This window comes from Mustela nivalis (assembly GCF_964662115.1).
Source record: "Mustela nivalis genome assembly, chromosome: 2".
In the NCBI taxonomy this organism is placed as follows: Eukaryota; Metazoa; Chordata; class Mammalia; order Carnivora; family Mustelidae; genus Mustela; species Mustela nivalis.
Window position 1 is genome coordinate 28,091,045 of NC_139021.1, and position 21,850 is coordinate 28,112,894.

General features: G+C 35.3%; 1 long non-coding RNA gene across 1 annotated transcript in view; it reads right to left on the reverse strand.

Annotated features, from left to right (window-relative positions):
* Positions 1 to 21,850, reverse strand: part of LOC309859414 — a 142,791-nt gene that overhangs the window by 120,786 nt on the left and 155 nt on the right. The gene's annotated exons all lie outside the window — the stretch shown is intronic.

Below are 21,850 nucleotides of genomic sequence, written 5' to 3' on the forward strand. Positions count from 1 at the left end.
ACTCTAAGAAATTGGAAAAATGACAAAAATTCTGAGCCAAACAGAAATATCTAGGGAAAATAACCTGAAAACGTTTAGGAAAACATCTAATGTGATGGCAAAGCTGAATAATCAGACCTTGCCAAAGTTCTAAATTTTATTAAACGTGCACCTGCACTACGAAGTGACTATGGCTCATTATGTCCATGATGTTCACGCCCCTTAGTTACCATTTCAACAGAGGGCTTAGGGTTCCTTCAGTTTTAGTATCTCCTACTCATGGCCCAGTGTCTTGTGGTTCAGAGAGTGGATTGTTACCAATAACTAGAGAAATTGGACCATCACAAGCCAAGTTTCAGCATATGATTTTTCAGTGTTGCTTCAAAGACACCCTTCATCATGTTTAACAAGTCAAATATTTGAATGAGCATTAAATCTGATGGTGCAGTTGTCCAGTTATATATGAAGTGTCAACCTTTCATAAAGAACATCATTGAAGATGAAATTTTTGAAGTCAAATGGGCACCTGACGCTGATTTGGTTTGAGAGCTCCTAAATACCCAAGCAATCTAAATGCCACATGCAAACCATATTTACTAGAACTTCATGTCCAAGAGGAACAATTGCTGCATTGAAGCCACTTAAAATATGCAAATCCAGTCTCTTCTGACATCTGTAACCCACCGTTTGAAGGACTGACATACCTTCCATCACTCAGGCTCACTTTGAGTAACTAAATACTGACCTATCCTCCTGCAGAGAATATCATTTGAGGAGCCATATTGGAGAAGACACAGGTCCAAGATCTTGTTCATGGAAAGGGTGGCAAATAATTAAATATAGAGATGAAAACAGAAGTAGAGAGACATCTATCTATGTATATATCTTGTTCATAGAAAAAGTGGTAAGGAATTGAATATTTTCATCAGATCTGATAAAGCTGTGCTTACATTACACATTATCCATGTTTCCTGGAAACAAACCTGAAAATATTCAGTTTACTTCTCCTGGAAGTCCTACTTTTATCCTTTATAACTGAATTTACTTTGAGATTTCTGACTCATTTTCCCCACCAAACCCTTATCCTTCTAAGACTATGATGTATATTATTATAGATAATATCTTTGTTATTGTTTTCTTTCCACTCCTACATTCTTTTAACATTCAGGTATCATAATTTTCTATTCACACTACCTTCAAAGGTAGTTCTTGGACTGTGAAATCCTCTACTCCAATCAAACGTGATGGACAAAGGAAAATAATTTCCTTGGCTACATGGCCTTTCTTAAAGAAAAAGTACTAAAATGCCAAATATGGATAAATCATCACCACCATGGGTTCAGGAATCCCAGTAGTCAAATTTTCTAGATTTCTCATATACTTTAATTTAGTCAAAGTGTGCAACAAACATGTACTTTGCATGTGGACTACATAAAATAAGTTATAGTTGGATTCCATCTTTGAATTACATGGTCTAAATCTTATCTAGATTTAGATAACAATGATGAATTATCTTATGAGATAATACAAATAATGCATATTTGGCATCTGTGAGTTTGGCTTTAAACAAGTACTACCAAGGTAACAAGTATCTTCACCTCTCTATGACATAATGTATTAGTTAATTATAAGTAGGTATTATCAACTTATTAATGAATAGTAAATGGATAACATGGGTGATTACTTCATGCCAAGTCCTGTCCTAACATTTTTCATGTATTAATTTACTTGATTTTCATTAAAATTTTACAAGTTATAACTATCAAGTCCATAGATGAAGAATCTGAGGCACAGGAAGATCAGTAACTTGGATAAGGTCAGGGCAGTTAGACATGGCAGATCCAGAATTTGAACTCAGAAATTATGATCCCGTACCATGTGCACATACTGAATACAACACTACAGCACCTTTCCCAAAGTTCCAAAAAGAGTTAATATTTTTTTCAAAAGGTTTTTCTAAGATATATATGAGAGCATATGCAAAACACTCCAGATAATAGACCTTGGAAGAGTGAAAATTGGTAGTATTGTCTTAATAATTTGCAGTTCAATGATATATAAAAATCCTCCCATCATCCTTATTGGTTAAATTATAAATCTGTCAGTTTCATGATCAGTTATAAAAACAAAAAAGAGGACTGGTCCTAATACCTTAAATAATGACTCTATATAGTTTTCACGTCTATGATGTCATCTGCTTCTAATCTTGACTCTAGCGAAAAAATAGAAAAGATAATACCCCTAGTCAACCATCATAACACTAAGCTAAGAGACACTAAAATATTTGCCTCCTTCCAAGAGCTAGGAAATGGGCCAGGACATTCCCTCCTCAGTTCTTCTGGCCTGAAGTGTCCACTACATTATATTGCAAAGCCTCAACAGATGCCACTGAGACAGTAATGCCCAGGTGATGTGCAGCTTCTGAATGCAGTAAAGGACACTATCACACTACACTATACAAATGCTAAGTAATAGCGTCTAAGTTATATTTCACTGAAATTTTAGTGTCTCATACACTTTATTTTTTAAGATTTTATTTATTTATTTGACGGATAGAGATCACAAGTAAGCAGAGAGACAGGCAGAGATAGAGGAGGAAGCATACTTCCTGCTGAGCAGACAGCTAGATGCAGGGCTCGATCCCAGGACCCTGAGATATGACCTGAGCAGAAGGCAGAGGCTTAACCAACTGAGCCACCCAGGCACCCCACATCATATACTTCTGACTCAAATAATTAGTAACAGTTCATAAAATTCTCATTGTCATAAGACAATTTTTATCATCCCATTGGATTGAGGAGCAACATGATTAAAATCAGGTTCAGCATAAATGACAATTTTACAAACTTGATTATTGTATCTCTGTAAGTTAATATAATGAAAATATAAATATAATGAAAAAAGAAAGAGGATGAGTAACTTGAGATCAAGAACTTGGTTTATTTCTACCCTTCAATGAAAAAGAATCTGTTGTCATGGAAATGAGAGAGGGCCCATCATCTGAAAAATAATTTTTTCACGGGAAAAAGATTCATTCTGCAACTGGGAAATATTAAAGCAATTTTGTATTTCTATGGCTGACTAATTTGGGTGAATTTAAATAAAACCATAATAATAATGATTTTTTTAAATTGTATTTGTTTTAGTAATAGAGAGACTGAGGTAGTGTGGAAGGGAGAAGGAAAGGGAAAGAGAAAGAATCTCAAGCAGACTCCACACTGAGTTTAGAGCCGGAAATGGGATTTGATCTCACAACCCTGGGATCATGACCTGAGTCAGAACCATGAGTTGGATTCTTAACTGACTGAGCCACCCAGGCACCCCAATAATAACTACTTAAAAAATACTTGAAGATAGTAAAAGAATAGGATATGGTGGTTAATGACTTAAGTGTGAAGCCTAAACTATAAAACTTCTAGAAGAAAGCATAGGAGAAATCTTTGTGTCCTTGAGTTATGCAGTTTTTCAATAAGAAATCCATAAAAGATAAATTAGTTACTTGGATTTCATCAATATCTCACTCGTCTTTTTTAGAAGGACTATCAAGAGAAAAGGAGATCAATCACAAAACAGGAGAAAATATTTTCAAACCATATATCTAATAAAGGCCTTGTATTTCAAAACTCAATATTAAGAAAAAAATGCATGCACGTGCGTACACACACAAACACACAGAAAACGATTTGGACACTTCCCCAAGGATATAGAGATAGCAAGCATATGGAAAGGTGCTCAACATGATCAGGGAAATATAAGTTAAAACTACAATGTGTTATGACCATTCACCTACTAGACTGTTAAAAATTACAAGACTGACCACATCACATGTTTGTGACAATATGGGGCAACTGTCACTCTGATAACACTGCTAGTAGACTTATAATATAGTACAATCACTTTAGAAAAAAATGTAGTAATTTCTTTAAATTTTATCATACAGTACCAAATGACCTAATCATTTCAATCCCAAGTATTTATCCAAGAGAAATAAATTATATATTTACACAAAGATTTGTACACTAATGACCTAGATACTTTATTTAGAATAGCTCAAAAGTGGACAAATATAAATGTCCATCAAAAAGTGAGTGGTAATAACCAAACTATGGAAAGAACCTAGATGTCCATCAACAACAGATGAATGGATAAAGAAGATGTGGTATATATATACAATGGAATACTATGCAGCCATCAAAAGAAATGAAATCCTGCCATTTGCAACAATGTGGATGGAACTAGAGGGTATCATGCTTAGCGAAATAAGTCAATTGGAGAAAGACAACTATCATATGATCTCCCTGATATGAGGAAGTAGAGATACAATGCAGGTGTCTGAGGGGTTGGAAAAGAATAAATGAAACAAGATGAGATCAGGAGGGAGACAAACCATAAGAGACTCTCAATCTCACAAAACAAACTGAAGGCTGCTGGGGGGTGGGGGGTCGGGAAAGGGTGGGGTTATGGACATTGGGGACAGTGTGTGCTATGGTGAGTGCTGTGAAGTATGTAAACCTGGCGATTCACAGACCGGTACCCCTGGGGCTAATAATACATTGTATGTTTTTTAAAAAATTTAATTTTTTTTAAAAAGTGAGTGGATAAAAAATGATATATCCAGAAAAATGCAATTTAGTTCAACAATGAGATGAACTATGGATACACACAACAAAATGAACCATTTTCAAATCGTTATGCCTATAGGAAGAAGCCAAGCAAATAAAAAATACTGTATGATTCCATCTCTATTAAATTCTTGAAAACACACATGTGATAGCATGTGTCCATATGCCATTTCTCAATCTTATTGAATAATAGCCTTTTGTTTGGATACAACATTTCATTATCCATTCATCAGTTGGTGAACCCTTGTGTTGTTGCCACTTTTTGTCTGTTATGAATAACGGTATGAACATTCACATGTTTTCCTTTCTCTTCATATGTAACTCAGAGTAGAATTGCTGAGTCTTAGGGTAACTTCTCTGTTTAATCTTTTGAGGAGCTGCCAGCCTGTTTCCAAAGCAGCTTCATCATTTTATATTCTCACCGGTAGTATAAGAGTTCCAATTTCTCTTTCCCTGGTCCCCTCTGGTAGAGGAGTTAGCATAAGATTTAGCTTGTTGCTCTAGTGGAGCTACCAGCATCCTCTTGATTATTTAACACCAACATCTCCATTTTTTTTAAAGATTTTATTTATTTATCAGAGAGAGAGAGGGGGAGAGAGCGAACACAGGCAGACAGAATGGCAGGCAGAGGCAGAGGGAGAAGCAGGCTCCCTGCTGAGCAAGGAGCCCGATGTGGGACTCGATCACCAACGTCTCCATTTTTTTTCTTCAGCATTCCCTTAGGCTTGAATTTACCCATACTCTATGCAAATAAATTCTGTTCCTTTTTGGTGCATTTTCAAGCTCTTTTATGGACTGCTTCTCCAAGCCACTGTCTAGACCTGGGGAGGGGACAGTGGCCTGTTTCTGTCACAGGGACAGCTCTGCTTTAGGAACAGGGTGCCCTGGGCAGGGTAGTGGTCTGTTCTTCTAGGTTTGTATCTCCCACCATGGACCCTCCACTCATGATGAGCTGTGGCAAGGGGGTCGCCACCCGGCTTCACCTGGATGAGTGGGAACCGGGTGGAGGAGGGGAACTTCTGAACACAGGGTCACACTTGCTTGGAATCCGACTCTTGCAACACAGAGCTAAGGGTGACAAGAAACACTAGTGGCCTGCCCTTCCTGGAGACATACCACAGTCCTTAACTAGGAGCTAGAAGCAAAAGGAGCTCCCATCACCTTGGCAGCAACTGCCCAGAGGGGAGTCTCCATCGTATTGGGCTGGGGTGTGACAGGGAGGCTGAAGGGCCCTGCACTCTCACTAAAGCTTGCAGAGACTTTGTGGATTTTCTCAAACACATATTTCTCCTTTTCCTTTATGTACTCAGGACAATTCCCAGAGACCTTAAATTGTTGTTTTTTTTAAATCTTAACAGTTATGGTTGTTTCCTTGAAAGCAACTCACAGAGCTTCTCACATTATCATTCTGGACATGGAACTTGCCTTCTTCAATTTTATTACATATCAAGAATCATAGCTATATAGGTGATTTTTGAATTGTATATTCATATTAAATGGTTGCCTTTTTCTCTGTAAACTCACAATTATATTTATGAAGCATTTTTAGAGTTATGTTAACCTGACCGAGTTTCCCATTCTTGACCAACTATAATTTTTGAAAATATTTAGTGCTCTTACATGCCAAAGTGGGGTATATTCAAAACTGAACTTTGAAGAGAACTCACACTTACTCCTATACTATACTAAGTTATAATTTTTAAAGGAAGACCAGAAGTTCAAATAACAGTTACTTTAGTCAAGTGAAACAAACCCTGTCTTTTATCAGTGAAAGTGGAAGCATAGAAGATCTTTCAAACTTCCTTCTGTCTCAAAGTGCTGTCAACACTGTTCTGTAGTCTTCTAGGTCCTTTCAATTACAAAATCCAAATTAGCAGCAATTTAACACTAATAGCTTACTAATTAATGCACATCCTCCTGGGCATATTGGCTAGTCTATTCAAATAAACCTCAGCTCTAAAAAACATACGGGGTCTATTTACCAAATTATCTTATCATATGGAATTCCTATCATAAAACAGTATCATGTGAAGCCGGGCCACTTACAGAAATCCTCTTTTCTGTTTCCTTGGATTAACACTGAAACTATCCCCTAAAGGTAATCAGAGCTAAAACTGAGAATTAGGTTAATTTTTTTTTCTTGACACTCTCCCAATTAACCTTGTGCATTTCCTTCTCAACTCCTGACGCACCACTCTCTAAAGACAGTGTCTTCACATAGGCTTATCTTCACTGGAAAATGTCTCCACATTCCAAAGTGATGCCCCCCCCCCCACTAACGTCTGTCTCTAGATATCCCAATTACAATTGGCTGATGCACCAAGTCACACAATTGTTCAGTGCTTTATTGTTCTCAGGGTTATTATTTACATGCAAACACATTTTTATATGCGAGGTACTAATGCAGAACACTGATGCTAGGAATTTAAAGATGAATGAAACAGGAATCTAAGATTTTAGTGAACTGATGAACTAGAGAGATAAATTTGTTAATGATATCTAACATCTATTAAGCCTCTGTTGTGTACCAGATAATAAGCTAAGGATTTTATTGACATTATCTTTCCTAAACCTCACAGTAACCTGTGCAGGTAGACATTACTATTATTCCATTTTACTTACGAGAAAACTGACTCCCACAGAGCAAGGGTACATAACCAGTAAGAAACCAACCCAGGATTTGAATCCACAGAACCTATGTTTATCCCCAAACCTGGAGTTACTAACCTATGTTTATCCCCAAACCTGGAGTTACTAACCTTCATACTACAAACAAAATAAAACAAAAAACCTGACATAAGAAGAAACAATTACGATGTAGCAAGCACTATATTAAATATTTTATGTGTACTACCCAGGTACAACTCATTGCAACCCTATTAGGTAAGCATCACTGCATTTTAAAATGAAGACCAAAGACTTTGTTTAATGTGCCCAAAGACACCCAACTGGTAAGTACAGAAATTAGGGTTTGAACTCGAGCTGAGACAGAACAATTGTAGGCTATATCAATAATGTGACAAATTTAAAGAAAGTATTTAAGGAGAATATAAATAAAGGTATATGTTATCTATAAAAGCCATTCATTTATTCAAAAAGTAAATACTGTGGGCTTATTAAAAGCTGATCTCTAGAGTAGGTAGGGGCAGAGAACAAGATAGTGACCTGGAAACATTCCTCTTTAAAATGGAACTTGGTCTCCTGTTGAAAAGGTCAAAGGGATAAACAGGCAACAGCTCCAGTGGGATAAACCCAGAGAGCGAAGGAACAGTTGAAGAAGAGCACCTAGCCTAGATTCAGAGAAATAGGACCTAGGCTGAAAACTAAGACACGTTAAGAGTTGGGCAGATGGAAACAGAAGCAGGAAGCACACTTCTACACAGACTGTGAAGGCCTAGATCTAGAGAGCACAGGGCTCCCTCTCAGAAGTAGGGCTAATTTCGGATGGCTGCAGACAAAGTGTGAGGAATGAAATGAAAGAGAACTCTGGATCCTAAAACATTCTGTGAGCTGTGATAAGGAACTGAGAAAGCATCCTGAGAGGAACCAGGAGCCCTTAAAAAGTTTTAAGCAGGAGAATGACATAATCAAATGTACCATTTAGAAAGACCACTCCGGCTGCTAGGTGGAGAATGCACTGGAAACTGCCAGAGTGAAACTTTAGGCAAGAAATTCATCATAATTGACGGAACATAATACTACCGGCACATTTAATCTTCAGTAACATAGCAAGTTAGTGTACTTTGAGAAAATAACCCCAGAAAGGGTGAAATTAACTTACAAGACAGTTAAAGTTAAAATATGCACTTAGAAAAAAATAATAGCTAATAAATAGCTTAGTGTAATAAAGATGTAGTTTCTGATACTTCCTACTTGATTTTTCTACCTACACATATATTTGAGATTTGTGATATACTATGATGTTCATAAGGAAAAGCAGCTTGGTATCTTTTGCATTTTATTATACTCTCCATTTTCCCACAATGACTTAAGATCGTTTAAGCAGATAAAAAAAATCACAAAAGAAAAATAAGCTTCAGAAAAATAAACGATCTATGTGAGAGACACTCTACTTAAAGTTAGACTGTTTTCATAACTTGGTTCCAACATTTCCTAGTTATATGCCTTTGGACAATTATTTATCCTCTCTGTACTTCAGTTTCTTCATCTGTAAAATAAAGGTAATAACTATACCTATGGCATAGGGTTATTGTGAGAATGAAATGGGACAGCCCACATAAACTACTATTTATATGATCACTAGCTAATACTAAGCACTATAAGAAGCACGTGATAATATTAATTGTGACATTTTCAAAAAATATATATGTATCTGTGAATAATCTATATTTCAATGTTCATTAGCAACGCAAATCAATTGAAAATAATTATTCTTCTCTCTGAGGAAGAAGAGAATTTTATAGTTGAGTACCTCCTAGAGAGAATGCCAAGTAATGGAATAGATACCATCCTCAACAACATATTTACAGCAAACTCCAACATGAGCTGTTTTAAGATTCTTTCTTATGAGATCCACCAACATAGACCTGCAAACATACACCAAAATATAATAAGAAAAGATTTGACACTAAACCAATTTGGCATGATCCCAATGAATATCTTGATAATGGTCTGACCAAATCAATGAATAAAATGTAGGCTCTAGAATAATAAACTAGATATTTTTCAGGCAAATGTCTGTAAGTATTTTTCTCAGCTTTTAAAGGTTTTCAAGAACATTGAACTTGAGCATACTCTGTTATAACTGTTGAACAATCTTATGTTTAAAGGCTCTGGAGATTACCTAAACCAGGAGAAAACAAGCATTGCTAAGAAGGGGTTTATCTTTGCAATGTTAAGAACCATAAACAAGTCCCCAAACCAGTCTGTCTAAAAAGGCAATGTTCTCAGCTGTGACTCCAGGAATTGCAAATTTGTGTGTGTAAATGAATATTTCCAAATCTTAGTTTTCAGAACAGCTACATTGCACAGTAGCATATTAAAATTTCTGGTAAATCATTGTCAACATGATCTATATTTATTTGTCCAATTATGTGATGGGACCTGTATCAGGGCCTGAGAATACAGTGGTGAACAGTACAGATAAGATCACTACCCTTGTAAAGTTTCTATGGCTGTGTTGGAGAAAGAAAAGAAGGTCTTAGGTATTAAAAATACTCTATGCTTCCCCCATCTTGTAACTAATAAATAAGAGACCAGCAGCAAAAGATTAAAATGTTCAGTGTATGTGGTTATAAATGAATGGTTGGAAAGGTCAGAAACTTTGAAAGCCATGAAAAGGGATTTAAACTTCATTCTTTGTGTGAATAAAAGGGAAGGCTTTTATCTTTATCTTTTTTTAAATATTTTATGTATGTATGTATGTATGTATGTATTTGTCAGTGTGTGAGAGAGAGAGCATAAGCAGGGAGATCAGCAGGCAGAGGAAAAAGCAGGCTCCCCGCTGAGCAAGGAGCCTGATGTGGGACTTGATCCTAGGACCCTGGGAATCATGACCTGAGCCAAAGAAAGATACTTAACCAACTGAGCCAACCAGGCATCCCAGGGAAGACTTTTAATTAGGGAACTACCACTATGTGATTTGAATTTTTATTGCCATGATGCAACCTAGGGGATTCGGTAGAAATCAAGAGCGGAAGGAAGAAATCAATGGATATCAAAGAGTTGATAGCTCAGACTAGAATAACAGCGAGGAGGTGGAGGAGTGTATGGAGAGAAAACAAAGCTCTTTAATTCTTTAATACAGACACATTTGATGAAGCGCATTTTTTTTTTTTTTTTTTTTTTTTTTTGCAGAATATCTCTTAACAACCTTAAAAGGGTTCCAGAAGTACTGTTAATGGGAACGGCTCATCCAAAACTACATACCTCCACATCTTTGACCATCAAAAACAAGTAGGAAGGACTGTCCTTGCAAACACACTCCACAGACTCATCAATAATAAATGGCCTATTCCTAAAATTAGAAGTTAGGTGGCCCCGATTTAACTTCAAGCCCCATTAAGTTAAAAGTATGGGAAGGTTGGGTGAGGTAAGGACACCCAGACACCTAAGATCTATGGTGAGCTAAAGCACAGCCATCAGAAGGTGAAGCAAGAAAAAAAAAAAAAAAAAGAACAAATATTGTTCAGGATACACTGAGAAAAAGTTTTAAGCAATAAATGAGATCCACTGGATGCTTCGATGGAACAAGCTGTTGAGCATACCAGGTGTGTGTAATCAGAGGCCAACTGGCTCTTTTTGTGTCTGAGAATTAATTTGAGAAGAAAACAGATTCTGTAACAGCGACTGAAATCATGAGGAAAATGACTGCCTTTTGTGAGTAGAATGGGCTCCAGGAAAAAATAACCACTAATAATTTACTACTACTACTACTTCTTTTTTTTTTTTTTTGGTCCAACATACAAATAGCCATCACTAACTATGAGTAATACCTTCGTCTTTTAAGCCCAGGAAAGATAAAAAAATAATAATAAAATCTTAGACAGAATACCTAAAAATCATTTGGGTATTCTGTCCTTGAGAAGGCTAACCAAAGGTATTTTACATAGGACCTCACTCAATCCTCAAATTTCCCAGTGCCCATAGCCTTTGCCACCAACAAAAGCCTTTGCCACCAAAGAAAGATTGAACGCCCCAAGAGCCAGACTCGTTGTTCTGTCTTTGTGTCTTTATCTGTCTCGGGGAAAATGCTCCTATCCCGTCTGTTTCACAGATACTTACTGAGATGAACTCTCTCCAGATTCTCTTAGTCACTAATTGTGTCATCCCATTTAAGACTCCACCTTCTAACCATGTCAGCTGCCCATTTAATTTGGTTGTGGTCCTCTAGTGAACCCACAAAACCTTTGCCAGATCATCACTGCTCCCTCTTTGGTCAATTTTTAAAGACTTTTCTGAGTCAGCTATCTAAGCTGTGCCTTAGTGCAGATTTCTGGACAAGTGCCAGAATACAAAATGCATTGAGTTTCCAGTTCTGCCTCACTAGTGAAAATTTTTAACTTTATGTTATAATCCCAGACTACACTAAAAGCAGTCACTCTAAATGGTTATTAGTATCTTTGAGCCACAAAATGCACCTCCAGTTTTTCCTAAGTCACTATTAAAGTGAAGGCAAATGAACAATAGTCACCAAAATAGTGAATAATTAAAACTAAATATATGTATTTATATATATGTGTGATACGAAATATGTATATATAACTCAAGACAATGTTGCTATGTCTTAAAATCTTCAAAAATAAGTCAATCTCTGACAAAGATTATTTTATTATCAATTTGACATTTTATAAAAGAGAGAAGATTTACAACATATTGGATATTGTTATGGATTTTGTAATGTGTGTGCTAACTCACATCATTGTCATTTTCCTAAATTAAAACATCTCCAAAACTTCCACTGACTGTGAATCACTCTAAATTAATTCACAACTCAAGAAATATCTGTCATGCAAGTCCTTTAATGTTCTCTATGAAAAAAATCAATTCAAATGTGTTGCTCTCATCAGGCATAACACATGCCCATTAATGAAAGTATTGGAAGAAAAAAATATAGCAAACTTAAATAAATGATAACTGTGAGATAGTATAGAGAAGGCCTACATTTGCAAATATATCACATTCCAATGGAAGACATTCAATCTGAATATGTTAATTTTATGCATCATTGACTTAAAGAATCATAATTATATAAGTTTAGAGAATTCTGATGCCCACATTCAATGTTTGGCGAATAGACCTCTGGGACTTTTATAGGATTATTAAACATATAATGTGTATTTTATTAAACAAAAACCAAGGTTTGGAATATTTGGAATATTATGAACATCAAAAATATCTAAAGGATATTTTTCCAAATATCAAAAATATCTAAAGTATATTTAATTAACTCTTTGCAGTTCATTTTGTTATTTTTATGTGCAAACTGTTTTCTCGCATGTGAGGGAGTCAATATACTGGATTATTAAAGGGAAAAACAGACTGATGAAGTATAAAAAAGTGAAAAGAAAGCATGCAAAAACATTCTGGAAACAGCAACTCTTGTTTGCAACTTTGGAGGAAAAAGGATTATCTGGAAGTTAGCGAGGAAATCATGTTGGGTATTCTGTCCTTGAAAAGGCTAACCAAAGGTATTAAAAAAGTAATTTCAGCTTTTTTATGGATTCTTCTGGAAAGTTTGCCAGTTCTGTCATGGAGCGTGCATGACAAGCTGTTTTTGTGATGTGTGCCAACATGAATCCATAGGGACCTGTCCCATCTTTACAGTTATGTCAAGAAAGCATTATCTTATTGTACATTTTAAATAAATGCATGTAGATTTATATATTTAGTTCTTCCGTTTAACATGCCATCCCTATGCAATGGTAGTATAAAAAATGATCACAAATTCAAACATATGTCTATATTTCATTTAATGATAACAGTATTGTTTGTGTTTCTTGCCCATGACATTTTGTGCAGCTCAAGCATCCATCTGGAGGATCATGGGAAGACTTAGTGCTGTGTCTATTATTAGAGAACCAGGCTTAGGCTATGAAGCCTCCTTTCCCAGGTTCTGAGAAATTTGTATCTATAGCACGGTTTCTCATTGAAAGCATTACTAGCATTTCTGCAGTAGCAATTCTTTCTAAAGGATACTTACCATGTCTGGCTCCTAGGGAGTAATTGTCAATAATATTCTCTAACCATAGTGACAATAATATTCTCCAAACAACTCCCCCTCCTCTACGACCATGACCACATTTCCAAATGTTTCTTTAAGAAGGAAGTACTAACACTGAGAACCAATGGCTTAAACATGAGGGGGGAGACATGAATAATTGTGAGAAAATAATTATAAAGAAAAATGAAAAATTATAAAGACTGGGGGACGCAGTCAGTTAAGTGTCTGCCTTTACCCCATGCTGTGATCCCAGGACCCTGGAATACAGCCCTGCATCAGGCCCCCTGCAGCAGGCTTCTCCCTTTCCTTCTGCCTACTGATCCCCCTGCTTGTGCTCGCTCACGTTTTCTCTTTCTCTAAAAAAATAAATAAATAAAATCTTTAAAAAGAAAAAAAGCAGAGGGGAAAAGATAGCATCAAGTGGATCTGGCTTAGGGTTCCTGTATCCCCCATAAACACGAATCCATGTTGATAACAAACGCCTGCAGGTCCGGGAGAAGCATTTAGAAGCTTCTAAGAGGTGTGAGAAGGCCTAGGAACATGTGCATTAACACTTCACCATTCATTGTAAAAGTGAGAAGCTGCAAGCTCTAGGAGGTGCCCCAAACGCAACTACTTCTAACCTAGGGCAGATGTGATTATGTGGAAAAAAATAGTGCAAGATTATAGATGGAGACACCAGAAGTGGCTCCATGCACTGCTGAAGAGAGCTAGAGATAAAAGGCTGGGAGCCAGCAGAGTGGTGGTGGGGTGGACCAATTAACCGTTTATAACCTGAGCTAAAGAGAAGAGACAAAGGAGGAGGAAATTAGAAACCAGAAGCAAATGGCTCAACAATGGCCCTTTAGGTTCACACTCCTATATAACCCAGCAGTCACTAGTCCAGGAAGCCCTCCTCAATGATGATCCAACTGTTTTCACTTAAATTACATAGGAGGCTCTCATCATCCCAGGCCATACCTTGCCCCTCCAGTGAGGCATAAAGGAGACCAAAATTCTGAGACTGGGCACTTTTATCCAAAAAACTATTACCTTAAAACACTGTGCACCATTACATATTATTAAATTTACTTGACTAAACAAAAAAGTAAAGTTTAACTGATATCCCATAGTTGGAGTAAAAATTAATTACATTTTCTCTGCATATCTGAAAATACATAAACATTCATATGATCACATTTCCATGTGTGCATGTGTGTGTATAAATTTTATGTTTAAGGTATGTGTGTGCTTATGCTCTACAGTATTTATTAGGTATGGGAAATTTTTTGATGAAACCTTGCAATACAACATGTAAAAATCCTATACTTCTTTGCATAACTCTCAAACATGTAAACATAAATTCTGTGTTTAAGTTGTCAAAATACATATATTCCTTATAATAAGGGTTTTCAAAATGTGAAATACCCCTGAGATTTTCTGAGACCTTTTAGGAGTTCTTGATCTAAAACATTATTTTCACAATAACGGAGCTGTTTGTATTTTCCACTGAATCCACATTTGCACGAAGAGTATTAAAGCAGTATAAAAACAAAAGTGCTTTTGTTTTTAGCACACCTCAAATCATCGAGACCAGTCTGTACGAGCTGTCATCGTATTCTTTACATTTTGAAGGGATAAAAAAGCCAGTTTAACAAGACCCTTGATGAATAATAATGAAAGTTACTGATTTTGCTAAAATATTAATTTTTTTAAACCTTATCACGGGTACATGTCTTCTTAATGTTTTATTTAACCAAATGAGAAGTGTACTGAAGCTCTCTATAGCATACTTCAGTACCATGGTTGGCTCAAGGAAAAGCACTTGTGTAATTAATTATTCTGAATTATAAGCTGAACTAGCCACTTTTCCCCCATGGATCACTATTTTTACTTGAAAACATAACTGCAGGACAAACTATTCAGATGTTTATGAATAATTTCTTAAAAATGAATGAATGGATCCTATTACTGTCAAGGAAGTAGACCATATTTGTTTCTGATAATAAAATTTGAGCTTTCAAGTGAAAATTAGAATTTTGGAAAATTTATTTCTACCACGAGTTTGATAGCTTCCCAATATTTCAAAATTTTCTCAGTTGGTTAATCTTGATTTTGGCTCAGGTCAGGATCTCAGGGTTGTGAGACTGACATCCCCTCACCTTCCCCCCACTCCACCCCTGCTACCCTCAGGCTCTGCCCTGGGCCTGGAGCCTGCTTAAGATTCTCTCTCTCCCTCTCCTTCTGCCCCTCCCCCTTCCCCGCCCTCTAAAAAAAAACAAAACAGAAAACACTTTTCTGATGAAATTGGAGGCAATATTAACAAAAGGGATTTTTTATGTTATTTAATTAAATGTGTCACTTTTTGGCAAAACCTACATTTTCCAAAAGAATAATGCATAACATAACAAAATCATGCATGGATTTTGAAAAAAATTCCAAGGGCACGATAGGCCAATGGGTTTTAATATAATTGAGTATGAAAGCTCACAGATACAGTTTCAGATTCTACTTTGGAACTAACCTGTCAAGTTCTAGTATAATACAGAGGCATATACAACATTATATGCAAAAGCTGTTAAAATTCCCCTCTTTTTTTCAACTACCTACCTGTTTGACCCTGGATCTTCTTTATAAACTTCAAAAGGAAAACAAATTGCAACAATTTGAATACAGAAGCAGATATGAAAATAAGGCTATCTTTTATTAAGCTAGCAATCAAGGAGATAGAAAAAATTGCAAAACAATGTCATTATTCTCACTAACGATGTTGTTTTGGAAAATATTATTATTTAAAAAATTATTTATTTTCTTAACAAATATGCTTATTAATATTATTTTTAAATCACTTAACACAAGTGCTTTTCTGTTATTTTTAAATGATTTAATAAATAAATACTAGTTTGGTTTTTTTTTTTTTTTGCTTTAACTTTTAATATGACAAATATCGATAGATACAACCCACCTCAGCAAAAGTTTGGGGTCTTCAATAATTTTTAAGAGTGCAAAGGGGTCTTGAGATTACTGCCTTGAGGCATGGGTCAGCCATCTTTTATTACAGCCATATTTGAAAACCTGTACCCTTAATAACAAATATTTTCATCACAGTCCTTATCCATTACTTATTATATAAGAAACTGATCTCCACTAATTCACTGGAAAGAGGCCCACTCATTTTGTTACTCTTATTCCCTGAGGGACAGATTTTCATTCAAATAGAAGCTGAAAGTCAATCACCATTTCTCCAGTGAAGGGGACTCCCAACTGCTGGCAAGGTTTGCCCATGAGCATAATATGAAAGAGGCCACATGCACCTCTCTCATTCTCTTATTCCTACCTGTTCAAATAGATCTAAACTCATTTTTTATTTTGCAATAGCCATTCAATAAATATTTTACAGAAACCTTTCTTGCCAGTTGGCAATAACTATCAATAGAGCAAACGTGAAGTAAGGCAAAAATTAACTGTATATGGAGTCTTTTTGAAACGTTTGCTGAAGAATACTTTCCTATGTATTGAGCAATATTAAATGAGAAAAGTTTTATATTTTTGGCTTTTTTTTTAATCAAATTGAAATACCTGTTCTATACACACGTACAAGCATGTACTCATCCATAAAACCACTTGCTATTCTCGAAACTTCCACAGAGTCACTAATTATCTGTTCTTGATTTCTCATCAGCTTCTGCTCTCAAAAGTAAAACATAAGTGCCTAAGTCCATGTAAATTTTGAATCCATTATTAAGTTGATATTTCATAAATTCGTTTTAAAATCCCCATTTGTTTTATTTCTTTTCTTTCTCAAATTATTTAATTGGGACATCTTTTCAAATACCATAAGCAATACGGAATAGTTCTCGCTGCTGCCATGAAAATAAAACATTCTCAGTTGCTAAAATGGATAAATTTGACCTTATAGAAATTTTAAATAAATAAATAAATAACAAAAAACAGGCCAGCTATGCTTTAACTTCCCTCTGGATTCCCATTTGGTTTAGTTTTCTGGGAAATCTGTTTGTGGGAGAACGGGGCAGCCGGGTCTATAACTGAGCTGTCGATCAGACGCAAATGGCAAAAAGGAGAAGCCATATGGCCCACTGCTATTTTTCATGTTGAAAAAATGACAAATTTTTATATTCAGTTCCCACCAATTTAATTACACTCTATAGAGAAAATATACTCTGCAACACATGCACTGATCCAAGGCTCTTTTTTCAAATTAACCAAATTAATGTGTACTGACTGAAAACCCATATTTCTACTCTTTTGAACCAGTGCTACAAGTAGAAGCTAAACATACAGTTAAGTGTAAAAAGCAGTAATTTTTAATTCAAACAGAATTAGGTTTTTCATATTCATGTGCAATAATTTATTATATAGAATATTTATTTAAAGTAATAGTCTACGTATTCAAACTGACATTAGAATTATAGGTATTTTATACAGGTTTACAAGCCAGTTAACAAAACTACTTTGGCACAGAGTTCAGCATATGTGTCCTAAAAAATTACTTCATATTTTTCTTTAATTAAACCATGTTTAAAACGCAGGAGGATGCTATTTAAAGGAACTACACTATGTAACTAAGAGCCATTTTGTAAAGCAGAATTGCTTTTCTCCTTCCTTATCTCTACTATTTTCCTTGTATTGCTTCTGATTTTTCACTACTTTTCTTGCATGGTAATAACAATGTGACCCACTGATACATTAATCAATGTAAATCTTACTGTATTGTTAGTTTTTTATGTATGTATTTGTTCTGTGTCTATTCATGCATATGGTATAAATTATGTATATGATATATAATACATATCCCATCTGTATAGACAATAACTACTACCAGCACTAGCAAAAGTACATTTCTATAAATATTTACTGATTGAAAACTTTTCCATTTTGAGTTGATTCCAGAAAAAGCAAGGAAATGCAACATAAAAAACCTTATAATACATATGAAATGTAAAGATTACCTCTCTTCTAATTACAGAATGGATTTCAAGTTTACTGAGTTCCTTAATAATAGAATAAAGCACTAAAAGAATAAGGACAAATTTAAATGCAATTTAACTTTTAATATTAATAAATCATATATACTGGATGAAAAGCATTTTTAATGGTTCTGTATGACTCAATCTCTGTAAGCACAAAGGAATTTCATAAAGCTGGGTAAAAAGGATTTAATTGGAATTTTCAAATTCAATATTAGGTTCACTTAACAGCTTATAGGACCTGATGAGCAGAGTACTTGCCCTGTGTTTTCTCTACCGCTTCTAAATCTTGTTTATAAAAATTTAATTTCAGTGTAATTATAGGAGTTAATCCAGTGAACAATAAGTGCCTGCATCTACACAGTTTCTTAGTAACTCAGGAAAAATTCAAATATGCCTTTTGCATATCTCAGTGGCTGGGTGAGAATCATTTTATGGCCAAACCAATCAACTATCTTCTTTACAATGATTAGAAGAAATTTATTAAAATGAAAATTACATGCAATATGTTGGTCATGCACTATAAAATACATAATCATCTCAATTATTTCAATCAAGAATAGAAATTTTCCATATAAAATTATTTTTAAAGAGAAGAGTATTTCTATCAGTGATTTCTCATCATCGCATTATTTTCACGCTAATGCCCTTCAAATGCTTTGAGTCAAACAAAAGTATTCAACTCTGTTTTCTACTATCAGTATGACACTTGAGAAATTATTTAAGTACTGTGATCCTGGGTTCCTTTCTGCAAAATAATAATGATAATATTACTCTCCTCATAGGGTTATATAAATTTATAAATGAAATGAGTAGTATCACATAGTGTTATGGGACATCTTATATGATAGGATCACATAGTACATGCCCAGTAAGGGGGATCAGAAAAGTATTTCTAAAATATAATAGTAATAATAATAGTGGAAACAAAAATATTGGCACTGCACTAAACATGTCCATAGATTATCTCATTTAATTTTAAAACAATAGTGTAAGGTAAGTTCTCTTTTTACCCCTATTTTACAGATGAGGAGAAGGAGATACAGAGGGCTTAAGAAACTTGTTACTGTCACACAGCTAATAAAAGAGCAGAAATTGACTAAGTAAATGTAGCAGCTATTATTATCATATTATTATCCTCATCATCACCATCATCAACCCATTTGGTGATCTCTGCGGCAGACTAGGCTATAAAAATGAGTTCTTGGGTACTTCCAAAGATAATTGCCTCCTTTTGGAAGGAATCCAGAACAAGCCCACATTAAGCTAAATTCTGCATTGGAGTGGGCTGTTATACAGTTGGGAGGATTTATTCCAAGCACCTAGAAGACTCATGGAAGATGAATAGATAGAATTTGTCACATTTTCCTTTACCTTTAAACATAACCCAATGCAATGAAGAGGACAATGTCATTTTGTCCATACACAAAGGCATTTTTAAACATTACAATGAGCTCATCTGGTGGTCATTCCCTGGGAAATTAAGTACCCAAAGATAAGCACGCACACCTCATATAAAATATGGTCTGCATTGTTAATGAGTGATAAAAGTTAATGGGACTTTAGTGTAAGGTTATGAGTCTACACCAAAGCAATTGAAAATGAAAAGGTAGAGTTTACTCAAGTTTAAATCTATAAAGCTTTTATCAAAAGTATTTACTTGTTTTATCCCCCCTACCTATTTAATTATCAAAAATAAATGTAAAGTTGTAGTATTTTGGATATAAATTAATAATGAATGCTCATTTTTCTAAACATTTTTTCAATGAATCATGATCATATACGTATAATCATTTTGAAACATTCTTATCAAAGATGAGACTTAATGATTTTAAAGAGCACCGTAATATATTATTTAAGTACATATCCGAAAAACAAATGCAATATTAATGTGAATATATTCTCATTATTTTTTTCAAAAACTTAGATGAATGTTCTTGATTTTATTTTATTTTTTTTTTAAAGATTTTATTTATTTATTTGTCAGAGAGAGAGCAAGAGCGAGCACAGGCAGACAGAGTGGAAGGAAGAGTCACAGGGAGAAGCAGGCTCCCTGCGGAGCAAGGAGCCCGATGTGGGACTCGACTCCAGAATGCTGGGATCATGACCTGAGCCGAAGGCAGCTGCTTAACCAACTGAGCCACCCAGGCGTCCGGAATGTTCTTGATTTTAATAAGAATTCCTAATATGCTTCAAATGACTTTTAACTTTTATTTTCTTAATTGTTAGCAATAATCAATTCTTTTTTTTTTTTTTTTTTTTTTTTTGTAATCTCTACCCCCAACATGGGGCTTGAATTCACCATCCTGAGATCAAGAGCCACATGCTCTTCCAACTGAGCCAGTCAGGGGCCCCTATTGTTATCAATAATCAGACATTTAAAGTATGCTGTTTATTTTTTTTCTTTTAATTCAAAAGTTTTTTAAAATAACTGTTAGGAACTCATGTTGTTCTTTAAAAAATTTGGAAAACTTCACAAAAATTGGAAGAATTAAAAACACTAGTTGTACCTGGAGATTTAATATTCAAATCAATGTTTAGAAGACTTGATAAATAAAGCCAAACACTAGGAAAGCATTTTCTAACAAGACTGCTAATGGAAAATCACCTCATAACAACTGAAGACTAGAGAGAATACACCCAAAGCCATTCAAATGTTGAGTTTTCACATCTCAGTACTGTACTACCTCCTACGTGACAATCACATTCCTCCCATGCTTTGTAAGAATGAAATCAAAAGCAAGACCTCACCACCCCCAAGTACTTATCAGCAATTCTCCTTTCACTTCTTGACATATTTTAGGGTATACCTCAGGTCAAGACCAGGGACCAGGAAGAATATCCTTTGAATGGATTTATTTCTGCTTTTATCATTTCCTTTTTATTGGGATCTCTGATTCAAACCTGGGTAATCAATGGAGACGAGACAGTAGATTAAAGGGAGCAGGACAGAAAAGATGGCAGACATTTCCTTTTTTTTTTTTTTAAGATTTTATTTATTTATCTGACAGACAGAGATCACAAGTAGGCAGAGAGGCAGGCTGAGAGAGAGGAGGAAGAAGGCTCCCCGCTGAGCAGAGAGCCTGAAGCAGGGCTTGATCCCAGGACCCTGAGATCATGACCTGAGCAAAAGGCAGAGGCTTTAACCCACTGAGCCACCCAGGCACCCAGGCAGACATTTTCATTACCCAAGAGACTCTATATTTTAAAATGAGTCATTTGTGCTTATATATTCCCAGTTAACGAGTCATCATGTCTCTAATTATGATTATTTTATTTTGTGGAAATTGTTTCAATCCCCATTGAAGCCCAAATGAAAATTTTAGGCTCTTAGCGGGTGAGATGAAATCTGGAGTCGAAAAGATCCCAGTTTTGATCCCTTCATATAGTCCTTCACATATTCACTATGAAACTGGAAAACTTCCTTAGTGCCTGTGAGCCTCCAAGCTGAGATCTGTAACTAAGCAAGCATGACATTACTTCATGGGATCATTGCAAGAATTCAGATGCTTAGCTTGGGCTTTCCACTTGGAAGATGGTTATTGTTACAATTCCTTCTACAGGATACCACAAACCACAACTTAAGTCTAGGGTCCTGG